This window comes from Canis lupus, chromosome 28 (assembly GCF_011100685.1).
Source record: "Canis lupus familiaris isolate Mischka breed German Shepherd chromosome 28, alternate assembly UU_Cfam_GSD_1.0, whole genome shotgun sequence".
Classification (NCBI taxonomy): Eukaryota; Metazoa; Chordata; class Mammalia; order Carnivora; family Canidae; genus Canis; species Canis lupus.
The window spans coordinates 36,515,552-36,528,774 of NC_049249.1; the positions used below are offsets into that span (position 1 = coordinate 36,515,552).

At 51.1% G+C, this 13,223-nt stretch overlaps 2 protein-coding genes across 5 annotated transcripts in view; one reads left to right on the forward strand and one right to left on the reverse strand.

Moving 5' to 3' along the window:
• Positions 1 to 6,771, reverse strand: part of INSYN2A (inhibitory synaptic factor 2A) — a 58,586-nt gene extending 51,815 nt beyond the window's left edge. The window contains exons 1-2 of one of the 3 annotated variants that reach the window (XM_038579106.1): positions 6,177 to 6,309; positions 5,377 to 5,511 (exon numbers count right to left, since the gene is read on the reverse strand). The gene's annotated coding sequence lies outside the window, so the exon portion shown is untranslated. Of the gene's footprint in view, positions 1 to 5,376; positions 5,512 to 6,176; positions 6,310 to 6,639 lie in introns of those variants that run through there. The other 2 variants (XM_038579108.1, XM_038579109.1) reach the window with 2 other exon arrangements.
• DOCK1 (dedicator of cytokinesis 1) overlaps positions 1 to 13,223 on the forward strand; it is a 493,779-nt gene that overhangs the window by 250,208 nt on the left and 230,348 nt on the right. The window lies entirely within an intron of this gene.

The window sequence follows — 13,223 nt, forward strand, 5'->3', positions numbered from 1 at the left end:
ACTCACTCATCACCTGACCCTGCACCGTGGAGTAGCACGTCTGCCCTGCCCAGTAAGACTGGGTGTTACGAGACCCAGTGTTCCAACCACGTGATAAATTCCATCATTCAGCCTCACCTTGGGTATTTTTGGAACACCAGCAAATCTGATAGACACAAGAAAGTGGGGATACACTTAAAGGGGAGTTAACTTCATCTGTGGAGACCAATATTAATAGCAAGAACAAAGCGACTTAAGCAAGGCTGGGAAGCACGTCTCTGAAGCCACCGTGCTGACAACTAACATTAAAACAAACACAGACAGTGAGTGATTGAGAAAAGTAGTTACCATTGGGCTTTGCAATGACCAGAAAAGCCAAATGAAAGCTATGGTTTGAAAGTCGAGGAACTTCTTTGTTTCGGCCATTTCTTCAATGTCAAGCATGTGGCACCAACTTTTCTGGGGAATGATTCCTGTCCACACTTTTCAGAGCTCTGTGAGTCTCATGGGCACGATTAGCAGGAAACTGGTCATTTGCACCATGTGATTTCAACAAAGAAAAAAGAAAAAGAGCAAGTCTTTAAACATCATTCTGGTGCTGGTAAACAAGAAGTGATAAATTGATGAGCCTGCCCCAAAGATCAGTGGAGTTGATGTCGTGATGTCAGATGGAGTTGTGAGGTCAAGGCCGAGAGGCAGACACATGTCTTCCGGTCATCTCGAGGTGACCCAGTGTATTTTGGTAAAGCTCCAGTGAAAATTCCTTCCAACCAAAAATGTCAGCATTTGGGGTATAAGTGCACCGAATCTGTCTGATGGAGGCAAGTTAGAATCTCTCATTTTTCCTTGTTTCTTTTATCCCAATACTAAGCCATTAAATGCAAACACCTTTTTTCTTTAGAAACTCAACTTCTACCCAACTGAATTTTTACCAAGGAAGACTCTAAGGCTGAGTTTGGTGGTAGAAAAACCCAAATCTTTGATACCTTCTTCTTTCCTAAACACTGTGCGGCCACATGTAAGAACCATCCATTTCGAGAAGCAGGCTTCCTTTCTACCACCTTATGTGTTTCCTTTTAATTTCTACTACAAAAAAGGTACAACTGGAAGTCAAAGAGAAAAATTATTGTCCAATCTGGATTCCCTGAATTTCTAGCAAAATCATTGACTAGGTTTATTACTAATAGCCTCATTAAATATTTATTAAGCATCTGTTTTTAGTACTATTCTTAGTCCTTTAAGAGTTTCTTTGTGCGTTGAATCCTTGGCCCATTGTTCTCTGCTTTGAAAGTATTTCTCCTGTTAGTTTTAAGAAGTAAAAGATGATGAAAAACCTATTTTTTAAAATAGTACTCCTGGTTGGAAACTCCAAATCAACTTTCTAATGGCAATCGCATTGTTTCCCCCAAACCTGCTGGTTCCTTGACAGAGATTCTCTGTTTTCACTTAGATTACCCACCACCCGGTTCCCATCTTTAATCCCTTCTTCATGTTGCCATGTTACAAAGATGTGCCATGCAGGATGTTTCTCTCGCAGCTGCCCCCTTACATTGTTCCCTAGTGCCACCAGTTACCCTTGATATCATTTAGTCGTCACCTATTACACCCTCTCAACTGGTCTCCAGGTCCTCGTCTCTGGTTTATCTCTAGCTAACAAGACGCAGTCTTCTGGAAATGCATATTATTGTTCCAAGTATTCAGGGGTCCCCCATAGCCAGGCAGCGCCTCCTGTCTTGCTGGTTCTTCCTCAAGCTGGCTTCACAGTCCTGCTTCACTCTCTGATCCCCACTCTTCCACCTTTTCCCAGTGTCACATCTCACTCTTCCCATACAAATCTCTTGCTCTCACCACCCGGCGAGTGGGCTCAGCTCCAGGATTTGCACATGCTGGGCTTAGGAGTCCAGTCTCAACCTTCATCCTGGGCAGGGCATCACTTTTTCTTGGGAACCTCCAAGGGTGCTGTCTATCCTATCCTGATTCTACCTCCCACCTCCTCTCGTCCTCCCGGACTGGAGCTTCTCGAGGACCTGTCACTTGGTTTCTTGACACTCACACGCTGCCTTGGCCACTGCTGCTGTTGCTCAGTACGTTTCCATGGACAAGCAGTCCTTGGTGGACAAAACCATTTTCATGTCAGTCTACTTTCCCTATGTTTGCCCATGTTCAGAACCCAGATTTGATAGTTCCACTACATTTCCCAGGACATGAAAATTGCTTACTATGAAAGTACATTACAGCTGATTTGAGGTCTTTAGTCTAACCATGAAGGACAGAAGCAAAAGCTAGAGAAATGAGAAGTTGACATACACAGGATGCTTCCCGGGGAACAACCAGTGTGGAGGGACCCACATCACCACTGGAATGACCTAGAAACACGAACAAAGACCGGTCAGTTCCATTAAGGTTGAGTGTGAGTGTGACACATCTCCATGGTGGCTCCTTAGCAGGGCCCCAGGCCATGAGCCTCCCCTCTCTGCTCTTTCCCTCTGGAGTTCTGAGGGGAGAACCACTTTCATTTGTGGCAGCCCACAGCCTCCTCCTCACATCTCTCGTATGCTGTAGTTTACTGCATTTCATTTTATGCCCAGGGCTAGATTATTAAGGTTTGAATTGGAATTTCCCATAGTAAATGTTAACACAAACTTTGATTAGCATTTTGCCATGCTGTGACTATTTTTAAAAAAATTTCTTGGGCCCGGTCATGGCTCTAATAGCGTAACTCAGGTGAACAGACAACATGTCCACGTGATCCCCTTTCTGATCTTGCTCAAGCTTCCCCGACAGCAAGATGACATGGTAAAGAGAGTGCTGTGGATGTAGAGTATTCTGGATAATCTGATCAATACCCTATACAAGCAATACTCATGAAGAATGACTTTGGAGATAGTTCTTTCCAAATTCCTTTGAAATATGGTATTAGCAAAAAGGTTTTTACTGTGGAAACATGATTTCCTTCTTGTCCCTAATATCTGCTTTTCTGTATTCAACTTAATTTTTTCACTGTCCCAATATGAGTTTGAGACTCTGCCCTCAGCAGGAAGACAGGGAGCTATCAGGTTAGAGGGTTTTGTTTTTATTTAGATCAGCGGTTCGTCTCTGGATAATATCTTTGTATACCTCAGAGTCCCTCAACTCATTCATTATGGTATGAATGATGTCTGAAGTGCATATGACTCACACCCACACTGAATATCCTGATGACTTATGGTAGAGGAGCCTCTGAATGAGTTTATATCAGGAATTGAATTTGGAACTAGGAGATGTCTCTGAAGTTATGGTTTCTCTTATTCTGAGAGGTAAGATTCTTGGTTGCTTGGAGACACTTTAGTGCCTCCGGATCCGAAGCAGAGACATTATCATATGTGGTCGAGAGGTTTGAACCTGTACTTGGTGTGGTTTACTGTTTAACATGAGAGCTTCACAACTTGTTTGTATGAATCCCGGCAGGGTCCCCACAACTTGGTATCAGTCCCTCTAGACTCTCCTTAATATATTAAGATACATTAACTTTTAAATCAAATGGATTAAAAATGATGATGTTTTACTATATTCATGCTATGGGATAGCTCACATATTGGAGAAAGACTTATCCAAATGTTTGTATGCGAATTTCATGGTAATAAAAGTGTTGTCATGTAATATCAATCATATTAAATTTTCCTTTAAAATATTGAAGTCACTCCATAATGTTATGAAATATTAAAATCAAATATGTGAGGAGACTGAAAAGGATCTGCCTCATAAATTATGTCAGCTAATTTTGGGCTGGAAACAAAGGTCTCAGTGGAATTATGGTAGGGAAGGGTTCTTCACATTTATGAAGGAATTGTTTAAAAGAAAGCGGCCAGTGTTGTCTGGGGAGCTCCAATAACCTCACTTTACCCAGATGGCTGTGGTTTGCCTCAAACAGGCATGCTTTTAAAAATATATATATTTTATTTTATTTTTTTGGTTAACCACTGGCTGGTTATGCAGGAACCTTGACACACACCTGCTCAGGTGTCTGGATGGCTGGTCCGAGGGCTCTAGAATAAAATATTCCCACTGCCCCTGCCCCTGCCTTTCCACCTGGATGCTGGTCCATAGACCATCGCTTTGTGATCTAGCCGTGATTTCTTTATCCTTATTCCCCGAGAAGCAGCCTGTCCCCAACAGTAACTAATCTGCTCCTCATACAAGTGAGTTCGGTAGTTGTCGCTCTAAATGAGACAGCCATGGGTTAGAGCAGCCAGGAGAATACAAATGTCTAGCTAAGTGAACGCATCTGTCCAGCTGCTCGGCTGTGATCAGCTGTTAGTTCTGAGAATCGTTTTTATTTTCTCACTGCTTATTTCAATGTGTAGGAGTCTTCCTGGTAGACTGATGCCTTTTCGTGCACAAGCCTTTCACTTATGTGCTTATTTAAATTGCCTTTTCCTCTACAGAGGGAGAAATGACAAAAATTCTCTATCCTGCCATGGGGGGTGGGGGGGGAAGACAACTGTGGCAGAACAGAGAAGCCCCCAAGTAAACAGAGGAATGAGAGGATCCAACTCTCCATCGGGCTCTTTGAAAAGCTCTCTTTCCAGCTTTTGCCTCTTTAGCTAATTTCTTAACCAGTAGCTGTGCTTCTCAACAGGAGAAGGGGCCTGGTTTAAGTAAAAGCTCCAAGTCTTAATCACAATAATGAAAAATGAAGGTGTGACAACTGTAGTAAGTTTAAAGGCATACTTGGAGTTTCAAGGGCATCCTGCCTTTAAGTGGAGGTCTTTCCTTTAGCTAAGGAAATTAAACGGACTCCTCCTCTCTTTAAGGAAATGATGAATTTCGTGAAGAAAAGCACAAACTCTCTGTAGCTAACATAATTTATGCAAAATCATGCAATTAGTGATAGCCGTGCTAGACATTTTTTATCCAAATGCGCCTCTAATAAAACCATCATGAGTAGCAGTGCCATCTAATGTAAGTAGTAAACATGGGTAGTAAATTATTAATATCTGGTGAGGCATGCAGATGGCAGGGCTTCCATTTTTCCTTTGAGCTGCCTGTGCCCATTTGCTAATCTTTCTTGCAAAAAAAAATGGCAAAGATAAATATGAACTTTTCTTTGGAAAGTAACATTCAACAGGATATGAATGCAATAAATAGCACAATGTGAATAGTAAAAACCGGCACTTGCCGCCTCCGCAAAGTGAAATGGTGGTTACTTTCTGCTCCATCTGTAGCATAAGCTTAATAATAACGTTAGAGCATTTTCCTACAGTGTAGGACTGCCTGGGAATGGCCCCGGTCAGGTGATTTGGGTGGTATTTTTCAGTCAAGTCCCCATCCCTGTAACCTTGACAGTCCCCCACCGGCAAATGGAAAGGTAACCCCTAGCAAGTCCCTGTGCAAGGGAAAACCTCCGAGTGCACTGACCTCCACCCTCTCTGCTAGTCCGAGCTGTAGTCCTGTGAAATGATAGCGTGGCTTCCTGGCCAAGGCAAGGCTAGCCCAAAGTTCCTTCCCACTCCTGCCAGCTCCCCTCGGGCTGCTTCTGCAGAATGTAAGCGCCTAAGCAAGACAAGGTCAAATTAAAGTGCTTCATTGCCGCCTCTGGCTCAGGGGCCCAACAGGGCTTCCAGCCCCCCAGGCACAGACCTGCAGCGGCAAAGGGGTCAGGGCGGAAGCCCTGCCCTGTAGACGAGCCAGATGCACGGATTGTCTCCCCTACTGACTCCAGAGGCGCCTCTCCTCCCCCACTCCTGGCATCCCCTTATTGCTAGCTCCATCTCCCTGTGGCATATTTCTGGGTAGTAGAATGCTGAGGTCACAGGGACAGGTTCTTTCATCCCAGTGATGCTGGGAACCCTGAGCATGAAGCAGCAAGACGCAGACTCTCAGCAAGACGCTCTTGACTTTGGGCTCCAGGCGCTGCCCCGGCCGGGGGGCCGGCCCGCGGGCACCCTCCTCCCTCCTGCCCTCGCCCTCGGGCAGGCTCGCTCGCTCCCTCTGCAGCACTGGTCGGGTTCCCACGCCTGTCCCGGCCTGACACGGGGTGCCACGCACCCGGGGGCCCGGCCCGCAGCCCCGGGAAAGTGCCAACCGGAGCGAGCCCGGGCGCCACGGGGGGGAAACGCGTTATTTCACGTGGGCACCTGCCTTCGCGGCTGCTTGCGGCCCCTCTGCCCGGACTTACCCCCCTCCCCGCCCTGCCCCCCGAAGTTAACCAGCCGTACTTGCCAGTTCGCTCTAGTTTGCAAGACACTTAAGCAGCTCGCCACGTTCCGGAGCCGCGGCCGCCCGCGGTGCCCGGGGTCCGCCCGGCCGGGGCTCTGGGGCTCTGGGGCTCTGGGGCTCTGGGGCTCTGGGGCTCTGGGGCTCCCGGGCTCCCGGCGCTCCCGGGCGCTCCCGGGGCTGTGGCGTTTGCCTAGAGCCCGCGGCGTAGACCGGCGGCCCCGCTCCCGCTCCTCCCAGGCCGTCGCCAAAGTTGCCGGACGCCCCTCGGCGACCCGGCCGCGCCAGCTGCGGTTGCATAACGTCGCCCGCCGCGCGGTGCGCTCCCGGCCCCGGAGCCGCGGGGTCCCCGGCGAAGCCGCGTCCGGGGGCGCGCGGGAGCTCCCGGCCCGGGTGGGCGCCCGTCCGAGCGGCCGAGTGCGGAGGCGCCGGGGCGCGGAGCAGGGCGCGCGGGGCTGCGCTTACCTCCGGCTGCTCACAGGGAAGTCGAGGTCGGTGCAGCGCCGGGCTCGGGCATGTCTCTCCGCGGACCCGGGCGAGCCTGGCGCGGCGCGGAGCGCTCCGGGCAGGGCATCCGCGGCGAGGCTCGCCGGGCTCGCGCGGAGGAAGGCTCGGCCCCCGGGACCCGGCCGGCTGCGCGCCCGCCGCCCGCCGCCCGCCCCCTCCACCGCCGCCGGCCCGGCCCCCGCCGGCCCCCGCGCCGCAGCTCGCGTCCGGGCGGCCCGGCTCAGCGGCGCGCGCGGGGAGGCAGCTCCGCCGGCCCCGGGGACTCCGCCAGCCACGGCCCCCCGGCTCCGCGCTCCTCCGATGTCCTCATTTACTGCGATTGTCTCCGGCGAGCCGGGCGGGGGCGGGGGCGGGGGGAGGGGGCGGGGGAAGTCCTTGCAGCCGCCCCCGGGGCCCCGCTACTCCGCGGAGCCCGGCGGCCGAGGACAGGGCGCCCGAGACGCGCGCCCGCCGCCCGTGCGCCCGGCTGGCGGCGAGGCGGGCGGAGCCCCGGGCCCCGCGGGGCGGGCGGGGGCGGGGCGGGGCGGGGGTGGGCGCTCCGGGGAGGGGGGCCCCCGCCCGCCGAGCCAGCCCGAGCCCAGCCCGAGCCGAGCCCGAGCCCGAGCCCGAGCCCGAGCCGGAGGAGGCGGTGGAAGGAGCCGCCGGCGGCCGCCGCCTGCGCGCGGGGCTGCACCGCGGCGCGTCCTCGGGGTTCCTGGGCTGCAGGCGGCGCTGCGCGGCCCGGGAACTTGTTGAGTCTACCCCGGGGCCGCCTCCCGAGCAGCTGCAGGGAGGGGGCGCCGGGGTCGCCGGGCACCGTGGCCCGCTTGCGGCCGGCCGAGGGCTCTGGAATCCTGGAGCGCGGGGGGCGGGGGCGGGGGCGCGGGGCGCGGGGCGGAGGCGGCGCCCCTCACCTGCGGCTTGCTCGGCGCGGCCCAGGGCCGGGCGCGTGCTCGTGTGCGGAGCCCCAGCCGGGGGCGGCCTCGCCCAGGGGAGGCTGGCCCGCAGGCCCGCCGGGAGGGCTGAGCACCGACGTGGGAGTGCCCCCTGGGTCGGCCGCCCGCTGGCATCGGAGCACTCCCGAGCCGGGCGCCAGCTCCGCTCCCCATCAGACCCCCTCCCTCCCTGTCGCTCACACCACCCACCTGCAGACGCCACCGGGGTAGGTGTCCTTTTCCTTGCAGGGCACAGTTGAGCGCACTTGGGGAGGAAGAGATCTGGGATGCACGGGGAGCTATACCCCACCCCCTCGCCCAATCCACCCGATCCACCAATGGGTACTAGTGGGTCTTCTGAGTGAGCTCACAGCAGCTGGGCCCCCGGGCCTCCCTGAGTCCTGGCTGACCCTGGTGCTCGGGCCTGAGACTAAGCAGCCAGCCGGCCACAGCGGGCTCCCTGAATTTTCTCAGGCTTGGGGCTCCGAGTTCACTCTTCTTGAACATATTTGAAAGCGGCCACACTCATGAGTGCGTCTGTTTCCCAAGGAAGGGCAGAGAAATGGTGGATCCAAGGGCAGCCACATGCTTTGGGGGGTGATTAAGGGGGAGGAGAGGATAAGCACCGTCACCAGTCCTTCAGACAGAGCTGCAGGTGCACACACCTCTCTCTGCCAGCACATCCCGGAGCCCCGGCCTCACCACCAGCCCCGTGCCTGGGACCTCACCATTGCTAGTTTCTTGTTCACCGAGCTGAAGTGAACCTAGCACGATGCCTAGTATGTTCTGTTCTACATACGTTACTTTATATGTAACGCTTTATTTGTCTGTACGTGGTGCTTGGGGCATTGCGTCCAATCGCTCCAGAGGAAAAGCATCCTAAGACCTCCTCCTTTCCCCTCTTACCTCGCAGCCTCCTTTGGGACACAAGTCGGCAGTCCTCTGGCATCCAGATGTGCACAGGAAGGGAGCCCTGAACCTGGGTCTCTAAACTCTGTCTACTTTCTTCGATGCTTTTCTACCTCCAGATCCCCGAGTCTGTTTTTTCAGACTATTTACTTCTCTGGCTGACCCACGGTGCTCATGAGAGCTGGTGTATGCCAACACATGTGCAAGCAGCCTGAAGACCTGTACCCCCTGTTCCGGCTGGAAGGGACCTGATGTTGGGGATGTGTAGGACTTGGGGACATTTGAAGCCAGGTGGAAGGGATCCTTGCCATGGACCGCTCCAAGATACATCCCCTGGGGAGGTACTGTTGCTACGGCGGGCCCAGTATTTCTCCCAGTGGTCTGGGGAGCTTTCTGTAAATCTTGCTTTATTGCTAATCCATAAAATCGAAATCTGCCTTCCATCCCTTAAACATGTCACTGTAAATAAAACTGCCGGGAAATACTGGGATTGTGCTGGTAGTAATGGGCAGCTATGTTTTTAGGGACCCGGATTAAAAACAGATAAACACAAATGCATGCACAGCAGGACAGAACAGAGCCATGGGGGGCAGTGTTAGCTGGCAAGACAGTGGCTCCAGGGACAGTGTTATTTGAGATACACATGATGTGTAAGTAGGAAGAAAAACTGTAAGTGGCAGGTTAGAAAACCCACTTATGTGAAGAGGAGAGTTTAATGAACTTCTTAGTATTATCAAGACTATCTCTGGGTGTTCAGTGGTTTCCTAGACTCTTAGTTTTTCAGTTAATCCAGGTCATTGGTATCCTCCTCCTTTTTTGAAGTAGGAAGCCTTTTGTTTACCGTATCACCTAATTGCAAATCTTCACATCACAAGCGTAAACACTGGCAAAAACTTGTTTCACTTTGCCTATGGTGGGATAGTCCACATGGGTGAGGCTGATGGATTGTCACGTTCTCATCTTGAAAGCAGACACTGTGAGGGGCTGACCAGGGAGACAGGGGATTCGTGAATGCCATCTTCCTGCCTGAAGATGCCCCGCTGCATTACCACTATTGAATTTTTTTTTTTTTTTTTTTTTTTTTTTTTTTTTTTTTTGCAGACAAGACTGGTGCATGTTTTTAGGGTCTAGGATTAATTGTGATGTTCCGTTTCTGCAGAAGAGTTAAAGGTGGCAGAGAGTAGGTTCATTTTAGGACTCGATTAGGTAAAAATTGGTTCCTTGCATTTTGCTTCTGATTTTTGCTGAAAAAGATGGGCTTGTGAAGGGACAAATAGCTACTCTTTAAGTAGGGTCTTCTGAAAGCAGAAGCCCCCAAAAAATAAGAGACAAGAACGTACAAGAGAGATGGCTAAAAGCCTAGCCGAGCCTCTCTCCTTTTGCCTTCTCGTGCAGAGAATTACCAGATGCCAGCCCTGCTGTTGAGTTGAGTCACCGGAGGTCTCAATTTCCACCTTAAAAAAGACAAGAATATGCAAATCAGAGATGGATGATGATGTTGGTAACAGTTTTGCCCCCCTGAGTTCCAAACTGGAAATAACTCAGGTATCTATGAGCAGTAGAATGGATAAGAATTTCCGGGTTTCCTCATGCAGTGGATGGAGTACCACACAGCAAGGGACAGAACCGGTGGCTGATGCGTGCAGCAACACGAATGCCGTTCACAAACATGCTGCAGAAGCAGCCAGACCCGAGAGTGTATGTGCTAAGATGCCATTTCAACGAGGCGCGAGAATGCAGAAAAAGTAACACGTCAGTATGGTGGTTACCCCTGCCCTGGGCCCCACCACCCCACCTGGTGCTGGGTTGTCTGATGTTGAACTCGGTGGTTGCACACCTTGTTCGTATGGGAAGGTTCACTGAGGCGTTCTTTTTGGCACGCGTCCTTTCTGTCTGGGCCTCCTCACTGCCCTTGCAGCATCCACGCATGTGCTCCCCGGTCATGTATCCTTGCAAAGGAACCGGCCTACCAGTCAGTGCAGTTCGCTTGCTTTGTTGCTGATTTGATAAAATGGCTGAAGCCACTTTATCTCCAAAACCCAAGGTGGGAGAAAAGAGGGTGCCTGTACACACACTGCTGCGATAGGTGAGACTTTTTGTCCAGCTCTGGACTAGAACTTTCCTCGTCGGGAGGCTGCCACTGAGCACCTGCCTGACTCTCGCAGGCCGCCATCATGGCGTTCTCTCTGGACGGGGTTTCCCTCCCTTGTCCTTGACTGTTCTGAGTGACTGTCAGGTGCGCCGGTGTCTGTGATGGTGGGTTACATCCTCCCGTTCAGAAGCTGTGGTAACAGATCGGCTGCACTCAACCCCTACAAAGGAGAGGTAACTCAGGGCGGCCTGGGCCTCGAGGAGAGATCAGTCACACCTGGACGCTCCTCTTTTCTCTTTCAAGAACAAGACATCCTGCTCAAAGGGGCTCCAGCCAGACCTCATCTTTTGCCTAGAAGACTTGAGAGAAGCCCTTCTGAATCACTTCCTTTGTCATATTCTGCTCAAGCATTTACTCTCCGCTTTCTGGACTGACTTTCTGAGCAAAAGAGTCTCCCTCTGTGTGAAGCCCCATGCCTGTGGCTCTTCCATTGTCCTGGCAACAAAGCTGTGTTTCCTCCTGGTGGGCAGCGGAGCTGTGTTTCTGAAGTGCTGGTCCATGCTCCGGGGGACTCTTCCCCACCCCAAATTTCTTTTCCTTCCATGATGAGCGACTAGAGATGGGTTTATTGGCCTGGAATACAATTTGGTTTGGAAAAACTGAGCATCACACAAGATTAGTTGAAATCCCTGGTTTTCTATTATGCATCATTGTGAATCTGATTTATCTGTAGAAAATGGAATGGTTTTATTTGTCAAGAGAACAAAGGTGGCTCTGGGTTTCCTTTCACGCATCGTACAACAGGGGCAGTAGTATTTAGAGATAGTGAAGAGGGGACATGTGCCTCTGGCTCGCTCCCTTCCTCCCTTTAGCACCCCTGATCAGACCCAGAGGCTTCCCCTTTCCCCCCCATTAAGTCAGTAACTGCCCCTCATTGCTGATTGAGGAGCGCGTGGACTGTGTTTTGTTGGTGGGGTTGACGGGTCTCCAGGGCTTTTTCCTTGTCCAACTCTGACCGCCTCTGCACGAGGAAAAGGCTAAGGGGCTTTTCTGAATCCTTTCTGGGAACACCGGTATCCATCTGAGCTTGCCAAGGGCAGCTGCTCCTCATCCAGCAGGTGATGTGCCAGGCCAAAGAATGATACCTTGGACCAGAATTAGGTCAAGAAGGGATAAAACTTGCTTTCAGATTTCCGTGTCTGCTCTGCTAATCTACTTTGCGGGTATCAGGACCATTGACGGCCCTCCCTTCCACGGCCGTCTGCCCCCACGCACACAAGGCCTCTCTGCGTTTGGGCGGCCACCGCGGGGAGGCCTGAGGTCTGGCACAGCACCTTCTGGTAGAGGTATTCCTGCCTGCCATCCATATGCACCTGAGCTTCATAGACCTGAAGGTGGGATAGGGAGAGGGGGAGAGAGAAGACAGCGGGATGCTCTTCCGTAGAACTTCTCTGACGGTGACAGGTCACTTTGGTTGTTCATCTGCAGTGCTGGGTACACTACGCAATGTCTCTTTTTCTCCTCGCAGGACAACCATGAACTGGATATTGTTAAATTATTTTCATAGATAAAGAACAGAGACTTATGGTAATTTCTCCAAGGTCACACAGCTAGGAAGTGATGAAGCCTAGATTCAAATCTAATTCTGCTGGATGCCCCAAAGCAACAACCTGCCCAGGTTCATTATTTAGATAGGAACTTGAGTGTTGTTCAAGGGCACATGTTAGAAGTTAGTGTTTCTATAAATTACTCGGTGCTATTTAGACACGATGGCCCTAATTGAGAATGTCATTAACCACTGGCATGCTCTCCTGGCACTTACCTGGCCCCGAGCAACAGCAGGTACCTGCGTCCAGAGCGTCACTGTCCCTTCCACTCCTTTTGTGGTATTCGTAGAACCCTCTCACGGGACAGATCCTGACTAGAAGTGTTAACTGTTACCATCAAGCAGATAATACATCTAGGCTGACTAAAGAGTGTCTTTGAGCGAATGTTCTTTTACCTTTCATAGCTATGCTTCATCTTATCACTGTATCAGTTATACTTTGAAGTCAAAACAGTCACTGGAACAGCAGTGTACCATAATCAGGGCACGTTTGGGTAGCCCTTATGCTTGTCCAGTATCATCTCAATATTGTAACACATTTTCTTCATTGAATAACAATAGTTGTCCTTCTCTATTGATCCGATCGACCAACAAAGACCATTTCACATTCTTTGGGTGCCAGTGGTGGTCTCATCACCTGACTTGAGATGTATTGTTCAGTCCTGTCGATTATGGACGACATGGTAGCAAGCTACCGTATATTGGAAAGCAGGCATTTTGCTTTTTAAATGCTGAGTTCCAAATGGGAGTAGTACAGAATTGTTTAAAAATCTCCAATTGCACCTGATGACCTCTAAGGTCACTGGATTTTCAGTTCCGTATTTTTTGATAAACAGTTGTTTTTTTTTTTTTTTTTTTTTTTTGTTGTTGTTTTTCATATCATTGAATCCTTGGAGAATTAAGTAGGTCATTACTTTAATTCCATTGCTCTGTAGAGTTGCAGGTCTCCCATTTCCTATTTGCCTAATTTGTGGTTTGGCACATTCTGGAGCTTTGCTGAGATCTAAATGCGTGCACTCCC